The 27,350-nt window shown below is 41.5% G+C and overlaps 1 protein-coding gene and 1 non-coding gene across 3 annotated transcripts in view; one reads left to right on the forward strand and one right to left on the reverse strand.

The window, feature by feature from the left end:
* The window catches only part of LOC105475692 (insulin like growth factor 2 mRNA binding protein 3), a 154,851-nt gene that overhangs the window by 113,849 nt on the left and 13,652 nt on the right, over positions 1-27,350 (reverse strand). The window lies entirely within an intron of this gene.
* On the forward strand, positions 20,288-20,352 carry LOC112425568 (U7 small nuclear RNA). Its single transcript, XR_003016688.1, has one exon. It is a non-coding gene; the product is annotated as a U7 small nuclear RNA (small nuclear RNA).

Below are 27,350 nucleotides of genomic sequence, written 5' to 3' on the forward strand. Positions count from 1 at the left end.
GCGCTCATCGTTATTAAATTGGTCACTGCTTCCAAGCCAGAGCTAGAAAATACACTTGGAAAGAAAATAAACCATGCATTCATACTGATTATTTCCAACTCAAACTTTGGATGACTAGAATTTCTCAGAAAGTCTCTTATATTTGTATATTTTCTTCCACTAAAAACTCTGACAAAAGATAGAAGAACAAAAAAAAAGTGCTTTATGTTTATTATCTCATTTAGCCCTCAGAGTCTGCATTTTACAGATTAGGAAACAAAGGCAGAAGTAATTTAATTCATCTGAATACACACACAGCTACTGTGTGGCAGGATCAGAATATATATTTGAGCATTCTGGCCCCAGATTCTATCCTCCTAACCACACTCTATTCGGTCTTACTGATTTCACTTATAATCCAACCAATAGCATAATCCTATCAAATAACTTCAGAAAAAAGTACAGATTGCATATTAAATTCAAAAGATAAAAATATATGCTAATCCTAAGCAGTATTTTCCCTTTACACCTTAGCTTTAAACCACAATAACTTACATTTGGCAACTCAATATTGAAATTAAGTGGACAAGCTGACATATTAATACCAAGAAAGGAAGAAGAGAGGTAAGGCAACTATGAGGAAAACACAACTACTTAGTTGCCTCAAGGTATTATAAAGATTATATACACAGGCACTTTAGGTACTTCTGAAGCTAGTCCTATCAAGTCCCAATGCAAGACACAAAACTGTATTAGACCTGCAACCTTTCATCCAAATTACCTGTAAGTCCTGGATGCACCTTTATCTTATTCCTCTGGAAAAGGCTCTGTCTCAGCCCTTTCCTTCTATCAACACTTACATACAAATCAAGTAGGAATCACTGCTTTCCTACTTTATAAGACAGATACTGATATAATGCTGCTAACACCAGCTGATGATAGGAGGAGAAAACTAAGTCTAACTTGTAACATGTTCTTCTTTGCGTTTTTGTTTTTTTTTTTTTTTTTTTGAGATGGAATCTCACTCTGTCACCCAGGCTGGAGTGCAGTGGTGCGATATCGGCTCACGGCAACCTCCACCTCCCAGGTTCAAGCAATTCTCCTGCCTCAGCTTCTCCAGTAGCTGGGATTACAGGTGCACGCCACCAATGTCCAGCCAATTTTTTGTACTTTTAGTAGAGACGGGGTTTCACCATGCTGGCCAGGCTGGTCTCAAACTCCTGACCTCGTGATCCGCCCGCCTTGGCCTCCCAAAGTGCTGGGATTACAGGTGGGAGCCACCACGCCCAGCTGCCTTATTTCTTATGCAAAAAAACTGGAACACAAGGTTCGGATTTGGACTGGTATTTTCACGTAAAAAGCCAAGCCTTGTGGCTCAAAGCAGTCTAGTGCAGGCTTTCCAACCCGCCACTTGGTGGCACTCTGTACTGGCTGCAAATTTTCATTCTAGCTGTGCTGAACTGAACCTATGTCCAAAGAGGACTTCATTCAGCCTGGCTAATTTCAATATGGCTATATTGTAATTACGCGTATTCTTTCTTGGTTTATGCAGTTAAGAATTAGCTCTTTAAAAGGTCAACCTCAATTTTCAAGAAGTTTAATACTGTACTCCAAGTAAATACTTGGGAAAATGATCAGTCTTACATTCCTGGTCTAAGTGTCAACTGGCATAACTATGCCTCATTGCTGACTTGGCAGTGTCTTATCCTCTAACTCAAGAATTATCTCTCTTACATCATTTCCTCAGGTTAAGTTGTAACATGCTCAAAGACTTAGCTGTCTGTAAATAGGGAGAACTAGGAAGAACCTAGAGGTCCAGGAAAAAGGGATTCAATTACAACACACAGAATGAAATCTCATGGAGACATTATAAATATGAAAGAATATTTAATGAGGACATGTGCCTGTGACACTATTCACTGAAAAAAGTGCATCACTAAAAGAGAACATGGAATATGATCTCATTTTAAAATATGTGTTATCACAAAAAGAACATTCCAACCAGGAACAAAATGTACGTATCTGTACATACACATGAACATTAACAGAAATAAGGAAGGGAGAGCATTAAGATACTGACCATGATGAGACCTGGCTGGTAGAATCATCGGCAGTTTTCCATTTCTTCCAGCCTTTGTGTTTTATAAAATGAACTTTACTAGTTGTTGAGGGGAAAATAAGCTATTATTTCTAGCCAGCAGTATAATATCAGAATGAAACCAAGAGGAAAACAATTCTAGATTCCAACAGTTCTAACTAGCTCTGTGACATCGGTTCTCCCTCCCCATATAAAATTCCTATAGATTTTATATAGCAGAAGAAACTAGATACTTTAGGTCAGTCTTAAATAAATATCTGTAAAAGTGGAAAGGAGGAAACATGACTTAGGAATAACACAGGCAGACCCAGGTCAAAAATCCCTATGAAAGATGGAATTGCATCTAGTGAATTGACAGAGCGTCACAGGTACTCTAAAGAAAAGCATACTTACTGCAACAGTTAAAAAGAATGCCAGATTCTAGTGAACTAAATAGTGGATGGAGGAAGGAAGGGAAAAAACAAAAAAAAAGATTAAGTACAAGGTCCCCTACACTGTAAAAGTAAAGAGATGTCCTTCAAGTATGGTCTGAGAACCACCTATGTTAGAATCAACACAAGGGACTAACTGAAATGCAGATTGCAGGGCCGCAACACAGACTTAAATCATAATTTCTGGGGGTGGGGCAGGGGAACTTGGCCACACACACACACACACACTCTCTCTCTCTCTCTCTCTCTCTCATGGATTGGTGGCCACTGTGGTATAGTTAACAGGGCAAGTCTCAAAGGCAAAATTATTTGCTTCATTCACTGTTGCATATTCCATTGGTTAGCAGATTGCTTAGCTCATCTCAGGCAATTATTCAATATTACTTAAACAATGAGCAAGGGAACAAAGTCTTTTAACATCACAGTTCTAAGTGAGAATCTAAACATGGTTTTTTCCATCATCCCCAGCTCCCAGATCTCCATGGTAACAGCTATGTTTTAGTCCTGTTAACTAAAACAGAGGTATATTTTATCTTTTACATTTGCACATCTTATCTCCATCTATATAGAACAGTCTGACAGCCAGACGTGCATGGATGAAAACTTGACTGACGCCATGGGTATGCACTGGAAGAGTCCAAAAAAGACTCAATGTTTTTCTATGTACTCTCTTACTACTATTGTTTGCTTGCATTTACACACTGCCATGTATTTCTTTTAGAAGACTAAACGTTCCTTGAAGAAACATAGTCAAAGTTTTTACACTCCTTAGGATATGTGCAAGTTAGGAAAACCTAACACTGTTCGAAAGATAATTGATACAGGTACACATCACCACACTGGGCCTTTGTTTTACTTCTTAATGTGACTACTAGAAGGGCACACACATCTTCATATAGAATGTCAAACAGTAAAAAAACAAAAAAACAGGGCACAAACTAATCCTTGATCCCTAATCAAAGATTTTTATAGTCTTCAAACGGAGATTTTAACTAAATGTGCTTAATTTTTTAATTTTTTAAAATTATTATTATTATTATTATTTTTGGAGACCAGGTCTCGCTCTGTTGCTCAGACTGGAGTGCAAATGGCATGATCTCTGCTCATTACAGCCTCAACCTCCGAGGTTCATGCAAGCCTCCTGCCTCAGCCCCTCGAGTAGCTGGGACTACAGGCATGCATCACACCCAGCTAATTTTTGTATTTTTCGTAGAGCTGTGGTTTCACCATGTTGCCGAGATTGGTTTTGAACTCCTGGGCTCAAGCAATCCACTTGCCTCAGCCTACCAAACTGCTAGGATTATAGGCATGAGCCCTTGCGCCCAGTCTGTAAATGTGCCTTTAAACTAAAAAGTCACCACCAGTATTACAACCACAGAAACACACACAGTTCAACAGTTACTATTTAAACAAAAGCCTCATTGCCTGTATGACCTAAAAGCATAGCTCTTTCAAAAGTCTTAATATTAACACAATATAGTAAATTGCACATATCTTCCTTAAAAATTACAGTGGTAACAAGGGAATAAAGAACTTGGTATAAAACCTCTAATATGCTTGTGTCACATTGAAAATTAATTATTCCCATATTTTTCCACAAGCTAAAATTAGCTTTATAAATATCATTACTTTTTTTCCAGCAACAAGATATTTTTAAAAAGTGATTTTAGAAACCGTACATCTTAAACTGCTCTGTCCAATAAAGAAGTCACTAGCCACATGTGTCTAACTACTTGCAATGTGGCTAGTCTGAATTGAATTGTTCTGTAAGGATAAAATACATACAGATGCTGAAGATTCAATACCAAAAAAAGCAAAATTTCTTAACAATTTATTATACTGTTACATTTTAGATATATTAGGTTGTATATAATAACAATTTTTTTTTTTTTTTTTTTTTTTGAGAGAGGGTTTTGCTCTCTCGCCCAAACTCTAGTGGCACGACCATAGCTCACTGCAGCCTCAACCTCCTGGGTTCAAGCAATTCTCCCACCTCGGCCTCCCAGTCAGCTAGAACACAGGCACACATCACCACACTGGGCCTTTGTTTTACTTAATGTGGCTACTAAAAGGTTAAAATCATATATATTTAGTTCATGTATTTCTATTGAACAGAGCTTATCTAAAACTAATTGATTAAATTTAATTTGTTTGTCAAGGGAATTTGAAGAACAATCAAGAAAAAGTTTTAGGCCAGGCGCAGTGGCTCATGCCTACAATCCCAGCACTTTGGGAGGCTGACGCGGGAGGATTATCTGAGGTCAAGAGTTCAAGACCAGTCTGGCCAACATGGCGAAACCCATCTCTGTTAAAAATACAAAAATTAGCCGGGCATCATGGTGGCAATGTGCCTGTAATCCCAGCTACTTGGGAGGCTGGCGCAGGAGAATCACTTGAACCTGGAAGGCAGAGGTTACAGTGAGACAAGATTGTGCCACTGCATTCCAGCCTGGGCGACAGAGTGAGACTCTGTCTGGAAAAATTAAAATAAAAAAAAAGAAAAAGTTTTATATGGAATACTTATTTTCCACATAAACGTGAGCGTCGCTAAGTGAACTGTACCTGCAAGAAGAGGTGTTTTAAGATGACTAAACTTTTAAAACTGCCGTATTTTGAATACGGGTTATGTATACATTAACAGTTTTTATTTCACATTACTGCTAAGTGGATGTGGTTCTTAGACAAGGCAGATCCTTGGATTTGTTTTTGTTTGTGGGAAAGTTGCAGTTGATCATTATCAAATTATACCATCTTCTCATCAACTTTAGAAACTATAATAATCTCATCACCTGAAAGCTTGAAGACTGTTTCCCAGAGGTGGAGTTATACAGCCAGACTTGTTTATATTTCCATTTTTAATGTTTTCTACAAGTAGGCAAAGAAAATAAACAAATAATCGTGCACAAGAAACTCATTAAGTATGAGAATTCTCAGTTTCATGCACTCTGAGAACTCCAATGTATCAAGAAAACAAAACAGGTTGACAAGTTTGATCGAAATATTTCTGCCTGACATTCCTCATCCTAGGTAACTCAATCCTTTCTTTTCTCCCAAGATATAATTTTACTAGGCTTTGTAGATAACCCTTCTCCTAGCAGAAAGCATAATGCAAATGCAATAATACATTACCAGTCTCCCATAGTAGCAAATTGTTCCTGCTTACTAAGCTCTTTTTCCTTCTAGTAAGATAGAATAGGTATGTTTACTACACTTAAGGACAAACAAGTTAAAAAAAAACTTCCACTTAAGTGCAACATGCTTCCCCATCTATATCAATATTTTCCCAAATTTGAACTCAGTCACATTAATCCATCATTTCCTTGAATGAATAAAACCTTGGACAAAGTATTAAAATCTTCCCGTTTCTCACCTATGACATATTTGCCAATTAAACACAAAAATCCTGAAAATGGGCCGGGCGTGGTGGCTCATGCCTATAATCCCAGTACTTTGGGAGGCGGAGGCAGGCAGATCACGAGGTCAGGAGATGAGACCAACCTGGCTAACATGGTGAAACCCCGTCTCTACTAAAGGTACAAAAATTAGCCAGGCGTGGTGGCGGGTGCCTGTAGTCCCAGCTATTCGGGAGGCTGAGGCAGAAGAATCACCTGAATCTGGGAGGCAGAGGTTGCAGTGAACTGAGATCGCGCCATTGCACTCCAGTCCGGGCGACAGAGCAAGACTGTCTCAAAAAAAAAAAATCCTGAAAATGATGAAGTCTCTAGACCTATTGTGTCCTCTGAGAACAGAATTACACATAAAATTATACCACAAAAATACTGTCAGCAACATCCAGACCTGGGAAACTCTCCAGCACAAACATCTAAGGTTTTTTTGTTTTGTATTTTTCTTTTTTTTTTAGTCTGGCTCTGCCGCCCAGGCTGGAGTACAGGGGCATGATCTCAGCTCACCGCAACCTCTGCCTCCTGGGTTCAGGCGATTCTCCTGCTTCAGCCTCCCGAGTAGCTGGGATTACAGGCGCCCACGACCACGCCCAGCTAATTTTTTTGTATTTTTAGTAGAGACGAGGTTTCACCACGTTGGCTAGGATGGACTCGATCTCCTGACCTCATGATCCGCCTGCCTCAGCCTTCCAAAGTGCTGGGATTACAGGTGTGAGCCACAGCGCCTGGCCTTTTTTTTTTTTTTTTTTTTTTTTGAGACAGTCTCACTCTGTAACCCAGGCTGGAGGGCAGCGGTGTGATCTCAGGTCACTGCAACCTCCACTTCCCAGGTTCAAGAGATTCTTGTGCCTCAGCCTCTAGAGTCACTGGAATTACAGGTATGTGTCACCATGCCCAGCTAATATTGTAGTTTTAGTAGAGATAGGGTTTTACCATGTTGGCCAGATTGGTCTGGAATTCCTGACCTCATGTGATCCACCCACCTCGGCCTCCCAAAGTACTGGGATCACAGGCGTGAGCCACCACGCCCGGCCAACATCTAAATTTTTTAACAAATAAATTTCAAAGTGAAAAAAGGAGGGGGGAATCCTTGACATTAAGAAAACAAACTTAAAACCTATCAACCAATCATAATGGAAGAAACTTCTTTAAATCCCAATTCAAATACAATGGAAAAAACTAATCAGGAAAACTGCAATATTTAATATCAGTGAGTTAGTGTCATGTTTTTAAATATGTAATGATACTGTCTATGCTTTTTAAAAGTCTGTCTTTTAGAGATACATGCTGAAGAATTAGGAATGTAAAAAGCTTGCTATCTTCAATTTGTTGTGAAATAATTTGGGGAGGTGTGGCATTGAGGCACAGAGACGAACCAAAGCCAGTCATCATTTGGTGATTCTTGAAGTTAAGTGATCAGTATAGGAAGATTTATTATACCATTATCCCCACTGTGGTACTTTTAAAATTTTCACTGTTTTTCCCTACTCTCTTAAATTTAGAAGTCATAATCTATACAAATGTTAAATTCCATTAAAATCAAACTCTGGGCTTGTTAGTACCAAGAAGGAAGTTTTAAGAGAAAAATATAATTTAACTTTACATGACTATCTGGTAGTAAAGAGATGTTAAATATTTGCCATGCACAAAATCTGAGATGACATAAGCACTTCCTATACCGCAAAAAAAACTAGAATTTTTTTAAGATTGTTGCATTAGACAGTGTTAAATCTCCTTCCTTTGCCTAGGAGAGTACATTTGGATTCATTTTGCTGCAGTAACTACAGTATAACTTCAAATATAGGATATTAGCCAGGCCCGGTGGCTCACATCTGTAATCCCAGCACTTTGGGGGGCTGAGGTGGGTGGATTACCTGAGGTCAGGAGTTCAAGACCAGCCTGGCCAACTGGGTTCAACCCTGTCTCTACTAAAAATGCAAAAATTAGCCAGGCATGGTGGTGGTGTGCGCCTGTAGTCCCAGCTATTTAGGAGGCTGAGGCAGGAGAATTGCTTGAACCCAGGAGGCAGAGGCTGCAGTGAGCCTAGATCGCGTGACTGCACTCCAGCCTGGGCAATAGAGCCAGACTCTGTCTCAAAAAAAAAAAAACAACAAAACAGAAAAGCAAATATAGGATACTTTCTAAAGTTTGTTATATAACTTAATGCATATTAATAAAATTATCTGCCAGGCGTGGTGGCTCATGCCTGTAATCCCAGCACTTTTCGAGGCAGAGGCACGTGGATCACCTGAGGTCAGGAGTTCGAGACCAGCCTGGCCAACACGGTGAAACCCCGTCTCTATTAAAAATACCAAAACTAGCCAGGCATGGTGGCAGGCACCTGTAATCCCAGCTACTCAGGGGGTTGAGGCAGGAGAATCTCTTGGACCCGGGAGGCGGAGGTTGCAGTGAGCCAAGATCGCGCCATCGCACTCCAGCCTGGGGGACAAGAGCAAGACTTGGTCTCAAAAATAAAACAAACAATCTGGACCGTTCACTTAAATGTAATCCTTTGTTACATTAAGACAATTCTGCACAATTCACATTTATGCCAATTCTGATGAAAGCAGAAGAGCTGCTGTAAATGAAAAGTTACATCTTTTAGCCAGCAAAACAAAGTCATTAACATACAGGAAGCTTTAATCATTTCCAGATTATTTCTGCCACAACTGCAATTTAACAATAAACTTTAAAATTTCACCAATATTCAGAACAAAAGTAAAAAACTATTCAGTGACTCCTTATGGGTAAAGCCATACCAAGTACTTGAAATCCATTTCCACTGTACCCTTACACCAAACAAGTGAGGTCAATTTAAGACTCCCATTTTACAGATTAAGGAAATAGCCTCAAAGGATTATTTTAACCAATGTCAAAAAGCAAGTCAACGAACAGCCAAATTCAAACTCACACCTCCAATGTCCATGCTACGTCTACCTTTATCTTAGAGGTACACTATCTGGCTTCTGTGTAAATAAAACCCACTTACACAGATATTCAGGAAAATTGTTCAATATAATAACAACATGAATCCCAATCTCCTGGGGGAAACACTAGAAATTATCTAACTTACTTTCAAATTTTAATTTTTTTGAGACACAGTCTCACTCTGTTGCCCAGACTGAAGTGCAGTGCCACCATCTCAGCTCACTGCAACCTCCACCTCCCAGGTTCAAGTGATTCTCCTGTCTCAGTCTCCCAAGTAGCTGAGATTATAGGCACCCACCACCATGTCTGGCTAATTTCTGTATTTTTCGTACAGACAAGGTTTCTCCATGTTGGCCAGGTTGGTCTTGAATTCCTGAGCTTAAGTAATCTGCCCCCTTGGCCTTCCCAAAGTGCTGGAATTATGGGCATGAACCACCAAGCCACTACACTGGACCACATACAAATTTTATAAAGGTCACATCAACATAGATCATTTCAAGGCAAATATCCAACCTCAGACACCATCTAAGATAAATAAGGCAAATAAGTACACTAACTGACAATAAAAGATTCAGTGCATATGATGTTTCAAGAAGTTCCCTTTGACCAGCCTGGGTAACTTAGCAAGACCCTGATTCTATTTTTAAAAATTTTTTTAATTCTTTTCTACTGGGAAGTCATTTCAAGGACCCCACATGCTTATAATGGTTGTTAAGCTGATAAAATAATCTTTAAAAGTTTAGTTAAATAAATTTAGTTATAATAACCCTAGTTGTGGTCGTTTAAAACTTCAGTAACTATGTCACACTTCCAGTTAAATTACATTCTCAGAAAAGATGACAGATTTCCAGTAAAAACGATGGTAAAATCTACTTAATAAACTTGTAAGACTGAGATGCTAAGAAAATTCAATGATTCGGCTGGGCGCGGTGGCTCACACCTGTAATCCCAGCACTTTGGGAGGCCGAGGTGGGCGGATCACCAGGTCAGGAGATCGAGACCATCCTGACTAACACAGTGAAACCCCATCTCTACTAAAAATACAAAAAATTAGCCGGGCGTGGTGGTGGGCACCTGTAGTCCCAGCTACTTGGGAAACTGAGGCAGGAGAATGGCGTGAACCTGGGAGGCGGAGCTTGTAGTGAGCTGAAATCCAGCCACTGCACTCTAGCCTCGGAGACAGCGAGACTCCGTCTCAAAAAAAAAAAAAAAAAAAAAAGATTCAATGATTCTCCTTTCCACCATTATAGCTGTTAAAAATGTTACGTATTTTTCAATTTCAATTTATAAAGTTACATGTTTAGGCCAGGCACGGTGTCTGACACCTGTAGTCTTAATATTTTGGGAGGTTGAAGTAGAATCACTTCAGTCCAGGAGCTAAAGACCAGCCTGGGCAACAAAATGAGACCTCATCTCTACAAAAACTTTAAAAATTAGCTGGGCACAGTGGCATGCACCTGTAGTCCCAGCTACTCAGGAAGGCTGAGGCAAGAGAATCCCTTAAGCCCAGGAGTTTGAGGCTGCAGTGAGCTATGATACCACCACTGCACTCCGGCCTGGGGACAGAGACCTTGCCTCAAAATAAAAAAATAAAATAAAAAGTGACATGTTTAAACTCTGTGCCCTATGATAATGTAGGTTGTGATATCATGCTTATAATCAGTGTGATTACACAACACACACTACCCCTATGACTTAACACATAACCAACCAATCTCACAGAGGATACAAGTCTCTCAAAGGAAGAAACTCTTGGTCTCCCTTCCAACGCTGATATAATTGGTCAAAATGTTTAACATAAACAAAGAAACTTGGGTGGGTGGGGGCACCAAGCACCAAAGATAGAAACAAATGGCTCTCACCTTTGCATAATACCCACACTCAATAGTACCCAGAGCACACCTACCTGCCCTCGGGCTTTCTCTATAACAGAACCACAAAAATTTACAATGGCCCTTTCCTCTCTGCCAAACCTTCTAGCTCTTTTTTGAAAGCTTTACAATTAGTGGTTGAGCACGGTGGCTCACACCTGCAATCCCAGCACTTTGGGAGGCCGAGGTGGGCAGATCACGAGGTCAGGAGATCGAGACCATCCTGGCTAACACGGTGAAACCCCATCTCTACTAAAAATACAAAAAATTAGCTGGGCGTGGTGGCACACACCTGTAGTCCCAGCTACTCAGGAGGCTGAGGCAGAAGAATCGCTTGAACCCAGGAGGCAGAGGTTGCAGGTGCAGTGAGCCAAGATCATGCCACTGCACTCCAGCCTGGGCAACAGAGAGAGATTCTGTTTCAAAACAAAGCTTTATAATTTGAAAAAACATCATAGATTAAATCTGTTTTTAACAATCTATATATGGCCGGGCGCGGTGTGGCTCAAGCCTGTAATCCCAGCACTTTGGGAGGCCGAGACGGGCGGATCACAAGGTCAGGAGATCGAGACCATCCTGGCTAACCCGGTGAAACCCCGTCTCTACTAAAAAATACAAAAAACTAGCCGGGCGAGGTGGCGGGCACCTGTAGTCCCAGCTACTCGGGAGGCTGAGGCAGGAGAATGGCGTAAAGCTGGGAGGCGGAGCTTGCAGTGAGCTGAGATCCGGCCACTGCACTCCAGCCTGGGCGACAGAGCAAGACTCCATCTCAAAAAAAAAAAAACAACAATCTATATAAGGTATTACACTTCAGTGGGATGGGCCCTTGTAAAAATGTTGAAATCAGTGTTTTGGAAATGCGTAAGCTTTAAAAATGTGTTACACAGCCAAGTACTTTAATAACTGCCTGCAACAGACTAGTAGAAACAAGCACAAACATAAGCTATCCGGACAGACTGTCTACTGGGGGAGCGGCACACCAGGACTCCAACACACCCCTAACCACCAGCCACCTGTCCACATATCAGGTCATTTGTATTTTTACACAGGCTCTACTAGGGCTACAGAAGGACCTAAGTCAAAGTTTTAGCTTTTTTCTAAGAGGTCCCACATCATATACATACACAAATTTAAGCCTACTCTACTGACGATTAAACCTTGAACACAAGAATACAATATCAGTTACAAGCATTTGGGATTATGAATCCCTCCTCTATAGATTTATCTATCAGACATCATTTAGTTAATTACCTCTATGTTTACAACTTTAGGTATCCTGGGACTTGGGAAGGCTTTAAATACATAAATAACTAAAAAATTAGTTGCAAAAATCCTACTAGCAGAAAAGAATAGGAAGTAATATACTGGAAGTATTTTTTGGTCTACCATTTCAAGAGCCTGTATATTCAGAGTCATGACAGTTATGAGACTGAATAAATAGCATCAAAACCACCAGATCTGATTTACTCCTAACAAGACACACATTTTAAGGTGGGAGGATCGCTTGAGGCCAGGAGTTCAAGACCAGCCTGGGCAATACAGTGAGATCACATCTCTACAAAAAATAAAGACACATACGTTAAGACCAGGCAATGGTGGCTCACACCTGTAATCCCAGCACTTTGGGAGGCCAAGGTGGGCGGATCACGAGGTCAAGAGATCGAGACCATCCTGGCCAATATAGTGAAACCCCATCTCTACTAAAAATAGAAAAATTAGCTGGGCTTGGTGGTGTGCGCCTGTAGTCCCAGCTACTTGGGAGGCTGAGGCAAGAGAATCGCTTGAACCTGGGAGGCAGAGGTTGCAGTGAGCCAAGATCACGCCACTGCACTCCAGCCTGGGGACAAGAGTGAGACTCCGTCTCTTAAAAAAAAAAAAAAAAAAAAAAAAAAAAAAAAAAAGACACACACGTTAAAATTCTGTAGATTTAGGGAAAAAACAAAAAAAAGACTTGCAGAACCTTAACTGCTCCCACCTCTTCCAGAAATTACCTAATCAGAGAGTGTGAAAACTCAGTCCAGCTAAGCATTTAAAGTGACTGCCAATTATGACAGTGGTTAAAAATATTATACTTGTATCATTCACATAAAGCTGTTTTTAAATTGAATAAGTACTATAAAATGTTAATTTTTCTGGCTGGACGGGGTGGCTCACACCTGTAATCCCAACACTCTGGGAGGCAGAGGCGGGTGGATCACCTGAGGTCGGGAGTTTGAGACCAGCATGGCCAACATGGAGAAACCCCGTCTGTACTGAAAATACAAAAATATTAGCTGGGCGTGGTAGCGCATGCCTGTAATCCCAGCTACTCGGGAGGCTGAGGGATGAGAATCACTTGAACCCAGGAGGAGGCAGAGGTTGCAGTAAGCCAAGATTGTGCCATTGCACTCCAGCCTGGGCAACAAGAGTGAAACTCGGTCTCTAGAAAATTTTTTAAAAAGTTAATTTTTCTCTTTTAAAATTGTAAGTTAATGCTTTTCTGTCTCCCTAGCACCTGGGCATAATGGATGTCATTGGCAGGGCTCAAAACATAAGTTGAAAGAAAATGAAACTTCAAATAAGCAATAGAAATCAAACTGCAAACATCAACAACGTTAAATTGTAATCCCTTAAGGCAGATTTATCAGTTGTGTACAGATTAATGTCATCTTAGGTTTTATGCAAAGTCAATAATATAGAATAACATTCCTTTTTTTTTTTTTTTTTTTTTTAGATGGAGTCTTGCTGTCGCCCAGGCTGGAGTACACTGGCCTGATCTCAGCTCAGTGCAACCACCGTCTCCCGGGTTCAAGCAATTATCCTGCCTCAGCCTCCCAAGAAGCTGGGATTACAGGTGCCCACTACCACGCCCGGCTAATTTTTGTATTTTCAGTAGAGACAGGGTTTCGCCATGTTGGTCAGGCTGGTCTCAAACTCCTGACTTCAGGTGATCCACCCACTTCGGCCTCCCAGCTGGGATTACAAGCTTGAGCCACCGAGCCCAGCCTGTTTCCTTCATTTTTAAAATAACAAGAAATAACATATTATACTCAGACTTTGCAGAGACCAATCTCTAGATTTTAAGGAGTTATAGTTTCAATTTTAATTTATAAATATTCATTTTAGATGTTTTGATGTTATTTTACTAAAATGTCCATCTAGTCCTTTGATAAATTCAGAGATTTATGGTGGCAGTACGTAAACCAAATTAAAATGTACTATAAAACCAGGTAACTAGAATTTTATGTTTAATCAAACCATTTGGAAGCAGTTTTGTGAAATTTCAGTATCTTAAATTATACTGGCATTAAGCTTATGTTGAAAAAGTTAAATATTAATACTGAAACACAAATCATCCACAACCAAAAGTAAAATATATCAATCAGCTCTACATATTTAAACATTACTGTGATTTTTTTTTTTTTGAAACAGTGCCTTGCTCTGTCACCCAGGCTGGAGTGCAGTGGTGCCATCTCGGCTTACTGCAAACTCCGCCTCCCGGGTTCCGGCGATTCTCCTGCCTCAGCCTCCTGAGTAGCTGGGATTACAGGCATGCGCCACCACTCCCAGGTCATTTTGTATTTTTAGTAGAGACAGGGTTTCTTCATGTTCATCAGGCTGGTCTCGAACTCCCAACCTCAGGTGATCCACCTGCCTCGGCCTCCCAAAATGCTGGGATTATAGGCATAAGCCATTGCGCCTGGCCTATTTTTGTATTTTTTAGTAGAGACGGGGTTTCGCCATGTTGACCAGCCTGGCCAACATTGTGAAACCCCATCTCTACTGAAAACACAAAAATTAGCCAGGTGTGGTGGCAAGCACCTGTAATCACAGCTACTCAGGAAGCTGAGGCGGGGGAATCTCTTGAACCTGGAAGGCAGAGGTTGCGGTGAGCCGAGATGGCACCACTGCACTCCAGCCTGGGCTACAGAGTGAGACTCCATCTCAAAAAACATAATAATAATAAGGAAAAATAAAAAATAAAATATGCAAGATTTTCTGGGCTGGGCGCAGTGGCTCACGCCTATAATTTCAACACTTTGGGAGGCCAAGGAGGGCAGATCACGAGGTCACGAGATTGAGACCATCCTGGCTAACATGGTGAAACCCCGTCTCTACTAAAAATACAGAAAATTAGCCAGGCATGGTGGCACACGCCTGTAATCCCAGCTACTTGGGAGGCTGAGGCAGGAAAATCACTTGAACCCAGGAGGCGGAGGTTGCAGTAAGCCAAGATCGCGCCACTGCACTCCTGCCTGGGAAACAGAGGGAGACTTGTCAAAAAAAAAAAAACAAAACACAACACCATTAGAATTAAATTTAGAGCACTGAACATGTTCCAGTTAATACAATGTGTCATGCATATGCTATTTAAAAAGACTGCTCTGAGGTTTTCAGAGGTTTGGGGGTTTTGTTCTTTTTTTATTTTTGGTTAAACGTTGCACAACACATTTCTTCTTTCCATCATAATTGGGGTAAACCACATGCTGGAGTTTCCTGAAAATCAGAAAAATCTTTAACAAGCACTAATAATGAAACCTAAGATATTATTAATATCCTATCAATGACAAGATATTTAAATATGTTACAATGTATTATTGGCCCACATATGGGTGAATATACTCCTAAATCAAGTCCACTATTTTAATAGTATTTAACATATCACATTACTGTAATTATTCCCTATCCCACCTTCCAAAGAACCTTTAAAATTGCTTTTTAGGTCAGGTGCGGTGGCTCACACCTGTAATCCCAGCACTCTGGGAGGCCAAAGCGAACGTATCACTTGAGGCCAGGAGTTCAAGACCACCCTGGCCATCATGGTAAAACCCCCGTCTCTACTAAAAAATACAAAAAGTAGCTGAGCATGGTAGTGGGTGCTGGTAATCCCAGCTACCTGGGAGGCTGAGGCATGAGAATCACTTGAACCTGGGAGGCGGAGGTTGCTGTGAGTTCAGATTGCACCACTGCACTCCAGCCTGGGTGACAGAGCAAGACTCTGTCTTTTAAAAAAAAAAAAAAAATTGCTTTTTAAAACAGTGAGGTATTTGGGTTCAGTGGCTCATGCCGGTAATCCCAGCAATCTGAGACCGAAGCAGGAGGATCACTTGAAGCAGGAGCTGGAGACCCGTTTGAACAACATAGAGTTACCATCTCTACTAAAAATTTAAAAAGGAAACAATTAACCAGGTGTGGTCTCAGCTCCTCAGGAGGCTGAGGTGGAAGGATCACTTCAGCCCAGAATTTAGAGGCTGCACTGAGCTATGTTCATACCGCTGCATTCCAGCCTGGGCGGCAGAGTGAGACCCTATCTCTGAAAACAACAATAAATAAAACAGTAAGCTGTGGCGCTAAGTTGTATTTTTTATTTAAAAAAGCATACATTCATAGATGCTCACATATACATGCAAATGTTCCCTAAAGGAACACAATAAACTGCACAGTAGCTGCATTTAAGGAAGGAGAAAAATAAATTATTTAAATTTTGCCATGTGCACTATTTTTCTAAAACCTTCCAAGCTTTTTAATTAATTTAGAAAAAACTACTTTTACTTAGTTCCTGTGGGTGTTTTGTATACAGTATAACTAAGTATTACTTAGTTCCTATGGGTGTTTTGTATACAGTATATAGTATTACTTAGTATAACTAAGTAAAACTGCTTTTACTTAGTTCCTGTGAGTGCTTTTTGTATACAGAAAACAGCTTAAGATTCCATTAGATTTGTTTCGGTATGTACATTATTCATCAAGAGACCTAAGAATAGATAGGAACGCTGAAGAAGGGTATAACAATGCTTTACCAATATTGTTATAGATAGCACATCAAAATGCAAGAGACTGGGGAAAAATGCATGATCATGAGCTAAAGTTAGACTGGTATGGAAAAAATAACCTGCAGGTGATTAACAATGACCATAAATGACATATACAACATATAATAGTTATGTTTAAGTAGAGGGCAGTATCTGAATTTAAGGCAATGCATCATGTATATGAACAACGAATGACCTTACTTTCACTAGTTGTAAGGTATCCCCAGAAAGTATCAGATTTATTACATTTAGGTAGATAAGTCTGTAGTAAGTATAAAGCTGCTTGTCTAAAATGAAGCACAAAACAAATTAAAAGAAAAAATAAAATGAAGCACAAGCAAAGATTTCATCTTTGAAATTAGATGATCATAATCTTTGGACATTAGATGGTCATAATCATCTTTCCATCTGTTCTGAATCATTGCCTTCAGAATACCACCACCATGTTAATACACTTGCCTTTGGAAAACCTCATTTCCACAGTCCAAGCAATAAAATAACAACTGTAACATGTTATAATCTATGCAATAAGATTCCATGAGTCTAATATTAAAATAAACAAAGTAAATTGGGGAAAGTAAAGTTTATTCCAAATAGTAAGTGTAGACGCCCAGCGTGGTGGCTCACACGTGTAATCCCAGCACTATGGGAGACCAAGGTGGGTGGATTACCTGAAGTCAGGAGTTTAAGACCAGCCTGGCCAACATGACGAAACCTCATCTCTACTAAAAATACAAAAAATTAGCTGGGCATGGTGGCAGGCACCTGTAATCCCAGCTATTCGGGACGCAGGAGGATCACTTGAGTCCAGGAGGCAGAAGTGGCAGTGAGCCGAGATGGCACCACTGCACTGCTGCCTGGGCGACAGAGCAAGACTCTTTCTTGAACAAAATAAAAAACAAATAATAAATGTAGAAAAAACAGAAGTAGAAAGCCACCACCATTTGACAGCCACTATAGTAGCAGTGACAGCTGCTGACAAGAATCATCAATGGGTGCTAAAATTAGTGACAGTATTATGAGAGACATAATCTTTACATTGTCTCAAAATATCTCCCCACAAAGTTCTTATTAGGAAGGGAAAAAAAAGTAACTTTATCCTGAAGAAACCTGGCAGAGACTACTTAACCAATTGGTCAAAGTTACCACCACTACTGGAACAAAAATCAATAAGCACTATGTGCCTCTAGATGAGGTGCACTGAAAGCAGTATCACTTCTGAGGAATTCCATCAAAAATGCCTCACCTGGTGCCAGGCGTGGTAGCTCACGCCTGTAATCCTAGCACTTTGGGAGGCTGAGGCAGGAGGATCACTTGAGGTCAGGAGTTCAAGACCAGCCTGCCCAACATGGTCAAACCGCATGGTGATGCGGTTTTTCAGATTTTAGAATCTATCTAAAAATAGATTCATCCTGCTCATGTCTATTTGTTTTCAGCAGTCCTTAACTATTTATTCTAAATGCTTTATCTTTTTAAAAATTTTAGAGAGAGGGTCTCACTCTGTTGCCCAGGCTGGAGGGCAGTAGCACAATCACAGCTCACTGTGGCTCACTAGGCTCAAGCAGTCCTCCCACCTCAGCCTCCCAAATAGCTGGGACTACAGGCATGCACTATCACATTTGGCTAATTTTTTATTTTTTGTAGAGATGGGGTCTCACTATATTGCCCAGGCTGGTTTTTTTGTTTTGTTTTGTTTTGTTTTCTGAGGTGGAGTCTCATTCTATCACCCAGGCTGGAGTGCAGTGACCTGATCTCGGCTCAGTACAGCCTCCACCTCCTACGTTCAAACGATTCTCGTGCTTCAGCCTCCTGAGTAGCTGGGACCACAGGCACACAACACCACACCCGGCTAATTTTTTTTTTGTATTTTTGGTAGAGATGGGGTTTTACCATGTTGGCCAGGCTGGTCTTGAACTCCTGACCTCAAGTGATCTGCCTGCTTTGGCGTCCCAAAGTGCTGGAATTATAGGTGTGAGCCACTGCATCCAGCCACCCAGACTGGTCTTGAACTCCTGGGCTCAAGCAATCCTCTGGGCTGCAGTTTCACAAAGTGCTAGGATTACAAGACTGAGACATCACACCTGGCAATATTTTATCTTTCATACACTTAGATTTTTCTTCTTTTTATTTAGAATTTCTGACATTTTTTCATTTGCTTCTCTATACCGATTATCTTTTTTTTTTTTCCCCCATATTGACTTCCCTATTGAGGCTAATATGCCATGGAATTGCATAAAATCCTCACTTGCTCTTGTTATTATGTAAATACATATTTTCAAGAATACCTGATACAGACCAGGCATGGTGGTTCACGCCTGTAATCCCAGCACTTTGGGAGGCCAAGGCAGGTGGATCACGAGGTCAGGAGATCCAAACCATCCTGGCTAACACAGTTAAACTCCATCTCTACTAAACATACAAAAAATTAGCTGGGTGTGCTGGCGGGTGCCTGTAGTCCCAGCTACTCGGGAGGCTGAGGCAGGAGAATGGTGTGAACCCGGGAGGCAGAGCTTGCAGTGAGCCGAGATGGCGCCACTGCACTCCAGCCTGGGTGACAGAGCGAGACTCCATCTCAAAAAAAGAAAAAAAAAAGAATATATATATATATGTGTGTGTGTGTATATATATGTATATATGTGATACTTTTTTTTCCCTTTTTTTTTTTTTTTTTTTTTTTTGAGAGAGTCTCACTCTGTCGCCCTGGCTGGAGTGCAGTGGTGCAATCTTGGGTCACTGCAAACCTCCGCCTCCCAGGCTCAAGAGATTCTCGTGCCTCAGCCTCCTAAGTAGCTGGGACCACAGGCATGCACTACCACACCCGGATCACTTTTTGTATTTTTAGTAGAGACGGGGCGGGGGGGGGGGTGGGGGTGGTGGTTTAACTCTATTGGCCAGACTGGTCTCAAACTCCCGGCCTCAAGTGATCGACGTGGCCACCTCAGCCTCCCAAAGTTCTGGGATTAAAGGCATGAGCCATTACACCCAGTCACTTGATCTAATTTCAAACCACACATTAGAGTGGAGCAGCCATTCTCAAAGTATGGTATAAGGAATCCCTGACACACTTTCAGGAAGTCTAAGAAGTTAAGACTATTTTCCTAATAACACTAAGACGTTATTTGCCTTTTCTGCTGTGTTGTATTTGCACTGATAGAGCAAAAGCAATGATTAGTAAAGCTGCTGGTCCTTAGCATGAAGCAACACAGTGGCACTGAACTGTACTAGTAGTCACTGTATTCTTCGCTGGCATTTGCAGTGAAGAATTATGCAAACTGTTTAAAAATGTCCTAATCTCAACCCTTGAGTATACATCCTTTTATGATCTATATGAAGAAAAGGGAAGTATGCATAAAGCACTTCTGCTACCTATCCCGGCTGTCTGCACAAAAAGCACTGTGCAGTTGTTTGAGGTGCAAGACGAACCACTTATGCACCGTTTCTACCTGAAGGAACTACAAGCAAAATGTAGTCACTTAAAAGCTTGAGTATCTGGCAGATATTTTCTCAAAAAGGAATAAAATGAGTCTGTCACTTCAGGTAAAACTATTTTCCTGAAGTATTTGTTGGCAAATAACTAAATTTGAGCTTTAAAGTAAAAACTAGTATTTTGAAAAGCTTCTATCTATTACCAATAAGCTTTGACAGCCTCCCAATCCTTGTGGATAAAGATCCTTTCCAAGTATAAGAGAATCAATGTATTTTTTTTTTGTAACAAGTACAAAAAAAATTCACTGATATTTCAGATTCCACAATGAAACTAGCCTTTAAAAAAACGCCACTAACTTGGTGTTACAGCTCTTTTAGAATCTGTCCAGCAGGTGGTTTCCCGGTCTTTACCAGTAAGCCCCCACCCCTGCACATCTGCAAAAAACCTACCACTTGTAGCTGGGTGCAGTGGCTCACGCCTGTAATCCCAACACTTCGGGGAGGCTGAGACACAATGATCACTTACTTGAAGCCCAGGAGTTCAAGACCAGTCTATGCAACATAGTGAGATCCTGTCTCAATTTAAATTAAAAAAGGAACTTTTTTTTTAACTCTCCCTTGTCATATTTCGATGTAGGACCAAAGAATATCTGTAATTATTTATACTCCTTCCTTTTCTAACTACATATCCGTATGTGGCTGGATTTTCTTCATATGCTTCAATCAAAACAATACATGACAACAAACTGAATGCAGTAGTAGTTACGAGTTCCCAGTTGCCTCTTAGGCCAAAGAAACTTACAAAAATGAAAAACAGTTCTCTTAAGTTTTTTAGGGCCAGACATGGTGGCTCACGCCTCTAATCTCAGTACTTTGGGAGGCTGAGGTGGGCGGATCACTTGAGGTCAGGGGTTTGAGAACAGTTTGGCCAACATGGTGAAACCTGGTCTCTACTAAAGGTACAAAAACTAGTCAGGTGTGGTGGCGCACGCCTGTAGTCCCAGCTACTCGGGAGGCTGAGGCAGGAGAATCACTTGAACCCAGAAGGCGGAGGCTGCAGTGAGCTGAGATTGCATCACTGCATTCCAGCCTGGGCAACAGAGCAAGACTCTGTCTCAGAAAAAGAGTTTTTTAATTGAAAATTTTATGTTAACATGTAATGGGTTTATTATAAAACCTCTATCATTCCAGGAGGCTGAGGCAGAAGAATCGCTTAAACCCAGGAGGTGGATGAGATTGCACCATTGAACTCTAGCTTGAGCAACAATAGCTAACCTCCATCTCAAAAACAAAACAAAACAAAACAAAACAAACCTCTATCATTCCTTATAACTGCTACAAAATATGCCACAGAATATATTGTTAGGGCTGGGTGCAGTGGCTCATGCCAGTAATAATAACACTTTGGGAGGCCAAGGCGGACAGATCATTTGAGGTCAGGAATTCGAGACCAGGCTGGCCAACATGGTGAAACCCCATCCTACTAAAAATACAAAAATTAGCCTGGTACGGTGGCAGGTGCCTATAATCTCAGTTACTCAGGAGGCCAAGACAGGAGAATCACTTGAACACAGGAGGCAGAGGCTGCAGTGAGCCAAGATTATACCACTGCACTCCAGCCTGGGTGACAGAGCAAGAAAAAAAAAAAAAAGGGAATATATGGTTAGAATAGGGTATGTTTTCTTTTTTCCTTTTTTTTTGGTTTTGTTTTTTGAGGCGGAGTCTCACACTGTCGCCAAGGTTGGAGCACAGTGGCGTGATACCGGCTCACTGCAAACTCCACCTCCTGGGTCCACACCATTCTCTTGCTCCCGAGTAGCTGGTACTACAGGCGCCCACCACCACACCCAGCTAATTTTTTGTTTTTAGTGGAGATGGGGTTTCACCATGTTAGCCAGTATGGTCTCCATCTTCTGATCTCGTGATCCCCCTGTCTCAGCCTCCCCAAGTGCTGGGATTATAGGCGTGAGCCACCATACCAGGCCAGAACAGGGTATGTTTTCTTTTGATGGCCATTTAGGTTATTTCCTATTTTTAACTATTAAACAATACGGAAAAAACACTTATGTCTTTTTGCCAAGTATGTCTTTGTAACAGAATACTACAAGTGAAATTGCTGTTATGGAGAAAGGCATTAAACATGCCTCAAAGTTACAAATAGTTGAACATTATTTTAAAGTGCTTATTCTTTCCTTTTAAACATGGGTTCCGCCAGGCATGGTGGCTCACGCCTGTAATCCCTAACACTTTAGGAGGCTGAGGTGGGTGAATCACAATGTCAGCAGTTCAAGACCAGCCTGGCCAACATGGTGAAACTCCATCTCTATTAAAAATACAAAAAATTAGCTGGGCGTGGTGGCAGGCACCTGTAATCCCAGCTACTCAGGAGGCTGAGGAGGGAGAACTGCTTGAACCCAGGAGGCGGAGTTTGCAGTGAGCTGAGATCATGCCATTGCACTCCAGCCCAGGCAACAGTGTGAGACTCATCTCAAAAAAAAAAAAAAAAGTGGGGGCGGGGGCAAGCGCAGTGGCTCACACCTGTAATCCCAGCACTTTCAGAGGCTGAGGCGGGTAGATAACAAGGTCAGGAGATTGAGACCATCCTGGTTAATATGGTGAAACCCCATCTCTACCAAAAATACAAAAATTAGCCAGGCATGGTGGCACAAGCCTGTAGTCCCAGCTACTCCGGAGGCTGAGGCAGGACAATCACTTGAACCTGAGAGGCAGAGGTTGCAGTGAGCTGAGATCACGGAACTGCACTCCAGGCTGGTGACAGAGCTAGACTACATCTAAAAAAAAATACCATGGGTTCACCGGGCGCAATGGCTCACGCCTGTATACCCAGCATTTTAGGAGGCTGAGGCAGGCAGATTACTTGAGGTCAGGAGTTCAAGACCAGCCTGGTCAACATGGTGAAACCCCGTCTCTACTAAAAATACAAAAATTAGCTGGGTATGGTGGTACCGGCCTGTAATCCCAGCTACTCAGGAGGCTGAGGCACAAGAATCCCTTACCCGGAAGGCGGAGGTTGCAGTGAGCAGAAGGTTGCAGTGAGCCGAGATCATGCCACTGCACTTCAGCCTGGGTGACAGAGCAAGACTCTGTCTCAAACAAACAAACAAAAATAAGTAAACATGGGTTCTTGCTGCCTTACACAGGATGGTCTCCCAAAGTGCTGGAATTACAAGCATGAGCCAAGCACCCTGGCCTTAAAGCACTTTTAACAAAAAGAAAAAAGGAAGGACTCTTAGTATTGTCTTCCTTTACAAAAATTTCCTTTCTACAACTCAAAGATAGGCAATTACAAAATGTCCCAAACAGTAAAATTAGAGCCAGAGATCTTTTTTGCTTGAAAAGTAGACAATAGTGTTAGTTTCAGATTATCTGTACGATACCTGTTAAAATGTGACGTGTAATATAGTATAACCTAAGAATTCTGTGTTTTATGGACTCCCACCTACTAGAGACCACTTTTACCAATTCCTGCTTGGCAATTTGGATGGAGCTCTTTTACAATACTGCTGGTTAAAACTGTGCTTACAGATGACACAAAGCCATGAGGACTGGGTTGTTTTCCATGACACTTAGTTGAAAGGTATTCTCATTTTAAGTTCTAATAGATACTGCCAAATAGTGTGCCAAGAAATCTTTGCCAATGTACTCTCTAGCTATATGAGTGGCCATGCCTCCACAACCTTGTCAACACCAGATACTGCCAATCTTATTCATTTTTCTCCAACCTCATAGGCAAAAAAATGTCATTATAGTTGGTACTTCCCTAATAACTAGTTAGATTAGGGTTTTGTTTGTTTTGTTGTTGCTTTTTGAAATAAGATCTCACTCTATTGCCCAGCCTGGAGTGCAGTGGTGCAAACCTGGGCTCAAGCCATTCCCCCGCCTCAGCCCCCCAGTTAGCTGGGACTACAGGCATGCACCACCATGCCTGGCTAATTTTTGTATTTTTTGTAGGGACAGTGTTTCACCATATTGCCCAGGCTGGTCTCAAACTCCTGAGCTCAAGCGATTCACCCACCTCGGCCTCCCCAAGTGCTGGGATTACAGGCATGAACCACCATGCCCAGCCTAGATTGGGTATCTTTTTGTACACAGATTGACTTTTCAGCTATCTCCTTCTGAACTGCCACTTCTCATCCTTCGTCCATTTTTAAACTGTTTAGAATTAGGAATTCATCTCCTGGTCTATTATTTCCCTTAAGCATGATCTCTCTTGTTTAAGATAATCCCATAACTAAACACATTTTAGGGATTCTAAGATCCATGCACCTAGATATAAAACACCAATTCTTAACTTATTCACAGTGCATAACCCGTATTTTACAAAGAAATGTGAAACATTCCTATGTCTCTGTATATACAAAACATAAACCATAAACCATGGGGTCATACAGGAACAGGCACATCCATCCCCCATTTTCCACTGCCACATGGTAAATACACAAACTTATTACTGAGATAATATGACTTTAGTATCAGATAATCCAAGAAGTCCTTTACAGACATTATCATTTAATACCCAATAACCCTCTCCACTAGGTTTTACTATCCTCACTTACAGATTTTAAAAACAGAAATCTCAGAGTTTAATCAGTTTGCACAAGATCACAGGGCTAAGCAAAGGTTCCTGCTGAGGCCTGTGTAGCTCAAAGCAAGATGCCACTGGCCCCCCCTACCACTGTGCTGTACTGTTGTCCCCAAGTTTAGGTAGTGGTACGCGCACACAGAAGCGTCTATCACATTTTTCTCCAAAAGTTCATTACATCACTTGGAATGTCTTTAACAAAAATCATATAATACTAGGAGCTTTAACCAGCACCACTGATGACTGTCTCGCCACAGCTAACCTTAAAAAAATAACATGGGCCAGGCGCGGTGGCTCACGCCTGAAATCCCAGCACTTTGGGAGGCCGGGGCGGGCGGATCACGAGGTCAGGAGATCCAGACCATCCTGACTAACATGGTGAAACCCCGTCTCTACTAAAAATACAAAAAATTAGCCGGGCGTGGTGGCGGGCGCCTGTAGTTCCAGCTACTCGGGAGGCTGAGGCAGGAGAATGGCGTGAACCCGGGAGGCGGAGCTTGCAGTGAGCCGAGATCGCGCCACTGCACTCCAGCCTGGGCGACAGAGCGAGACTCCCTCTCGAAAAAAAAAATAATAATAATAACATGGGCTCAGTCAACCTTATTATAAGATTCCTAGTCCTGTATCACAATTTGCCTTAATTACCCTGTCACAGGATACCCTAAGAACAGGTGCGAACTCCATGAAATGTTTTGGGAGCATAGCCAGTCCCATGCTTATGAAGTACTGAAGAGGCAAAAAAAAAAAAACAGTTCAATGGGATCTCTGGTGAGCGTTTTCCAAAATTAACCTAGGCATCAGTCTTCCATGATATCCCAAATCAGCATTTGCTAAATGGCATGAACTAAACTACTTACCATTCTGGCTAACACGGTGAAACCCCGTCTCTACTAAAAAATACAAAAAAAAAAAAAAAAGAAAGAAAGAAAAAAAAAAAAAAAAAAAAACTAGCCGGGCGAGGTGGCGAGCACCTGTAGTCCCAGCTACCCGGGAGGCAGGAGAATGGCATAAACCCGGGAGGCGGAGCTTGCAGTGAGCCGAGATCGCACCACTGCACTCCAGTCTGGGTGACAGAGCGAGACTCTGTCTCAAAAAACAAAAAAAACAAAAAAAAAAAAACTTAGCTCCTAAAGTCAAACACATCAAGAATGAGAATAATGCAGTCACTCCATCATGCACACAGGCTGCTCTAGCTGCCCTCTTCGCTCAGCCTCAATCACTAACCTGCCTCACACTCCAGCCTCTTTAATCTCAAACAGCTTGTAGTTCCCACACACACCCCAGGATGTTTCACACTTACATGACGTGGCTCCTGCTGTCCCTTCTGCCTCTTCCCTCTTGGGTGCACATGGTTATTAGCCTCTGCCTATTTCCACATCTCTCTCTGAATGTATCCTCATTGGTAACAGGCTAAGCCTAATAATGCCCCCGCCTCATATGTTTCTGGGGCATCTCACATATACCCTACTTAGAACATTCACAACTTCTCTTTATTGCAGAGATTTTAACCCATCTTTAGGATCACTGCTACAGTGAGCCACCAATTACTGTTGAAAAATAAAAAGAATGTCACCCAGGAATTCAGACAGAGCAAAGGGAAAGCCACTGTACTCCATCCATGTCTTTCTGCAGGACAAGGGTCTTACTCTTTTTTTTTTTTTGAGACGGCTCCCTCTGTTGCCCAGGCTGGAGTGCAGTGACACAATCTCAGTTCACTGCAAGCTCCACCTCCCGGATTCGAGCCATTCTCCTGCCTCAACCTCCTGAGTAGCTGGGACTACAGGCGCCTGCCACAACGCCCAGCTAATTTTTTGTATTTTTAGTAGAGACAGGGTTTCACTGTATTAGCCAGGATGGTCTTGATCTCCTGACCTCATGATCTACCCGCCTCAGCCTCCCAAAATGCTGGATTAGAGGTGTGAGCCACTGTGCCCCACAGGGTCTTACTCTTCTTTCTAGCCCCTGAAACCTAGCATAGAATCAACTATGAGCACAGGCACTTAATCTATGCTTGTTAAACTAAAAATTTACGTAAGGAATTAAGTCATTTCTGAAACTGAAAAAATGCAAAAATAGGTAAACTAGCACACAAGAAATATAGAAACTAAAAATTTCAACTGCACTTAACTCTCCAAAGAAAAAGCAAGAGCTTCTCCATTTTTTGCAAAACCAGCTGGAAAAAAAAAAACCACATCTGGGGAGAGCTCACTTTTCAACCAGCTTTTTTGTTGTTTTTTAACCACTATTACCACAGGTTCTCTTAACTAGATTCTTTCATTATCTGCCCTGCTAGGACCAAAAGCTGAGTAGCACCTTCTTTTGGAAACTAATTCTTAATCAAATTCCACCTCAAAATGTGGACCTTCTTGAAGTTTCCTCCGCAAGAAACTTCAAGAAGTTAGTTTCTGAGGTAGGATGCAAAATTTAAGGTGCTAAGTATGAGAGAGCATGAGTCCTAGACATCTTAGCTATAAGGTATCAGAATTTCATCTTTACAGCTTTTTACTTAATTTTTGTATACAAGGGGCACAAATGAAATGGGCAGACTTCTCAGAGTTAGCACATCCATGATAGAAGAGTGTGTTCCTACAATTATATAGTCCTCCATGTTTGATGAGACAGTTCTTAATCAAATGGTCTCACTGCACACTTCACTGAAAGCAGCACTTTGTTGTCAAAATTACAACTAATCATGTCAACATAAGAAATTTAGTTCTGGGGCCAGGCACAGTGGATCACGCCCTTAACCCCAGCACTTTGGGAGGCTAAGGCGGGCAGATCATGAGGTCAAAAGATCGAGACCATCCTGGCCAACCAA

The sequence above is a fragment of the Macaca nemestrina genome, chromosome 4 (assembly GCF_043159975.1).
Source record: "Macaca nemestrina isolate mMacNem1 chromosome 4, mMacNem.hap1, whole genome shotgun sequence".
Classification (NCBI taxonomy): domain Eukaryota; kingdom Metazoa; phylum Chordata; class Mammalia; order Primates; family Cercopithecidae; genus Macaca; species Macaca nemestrina.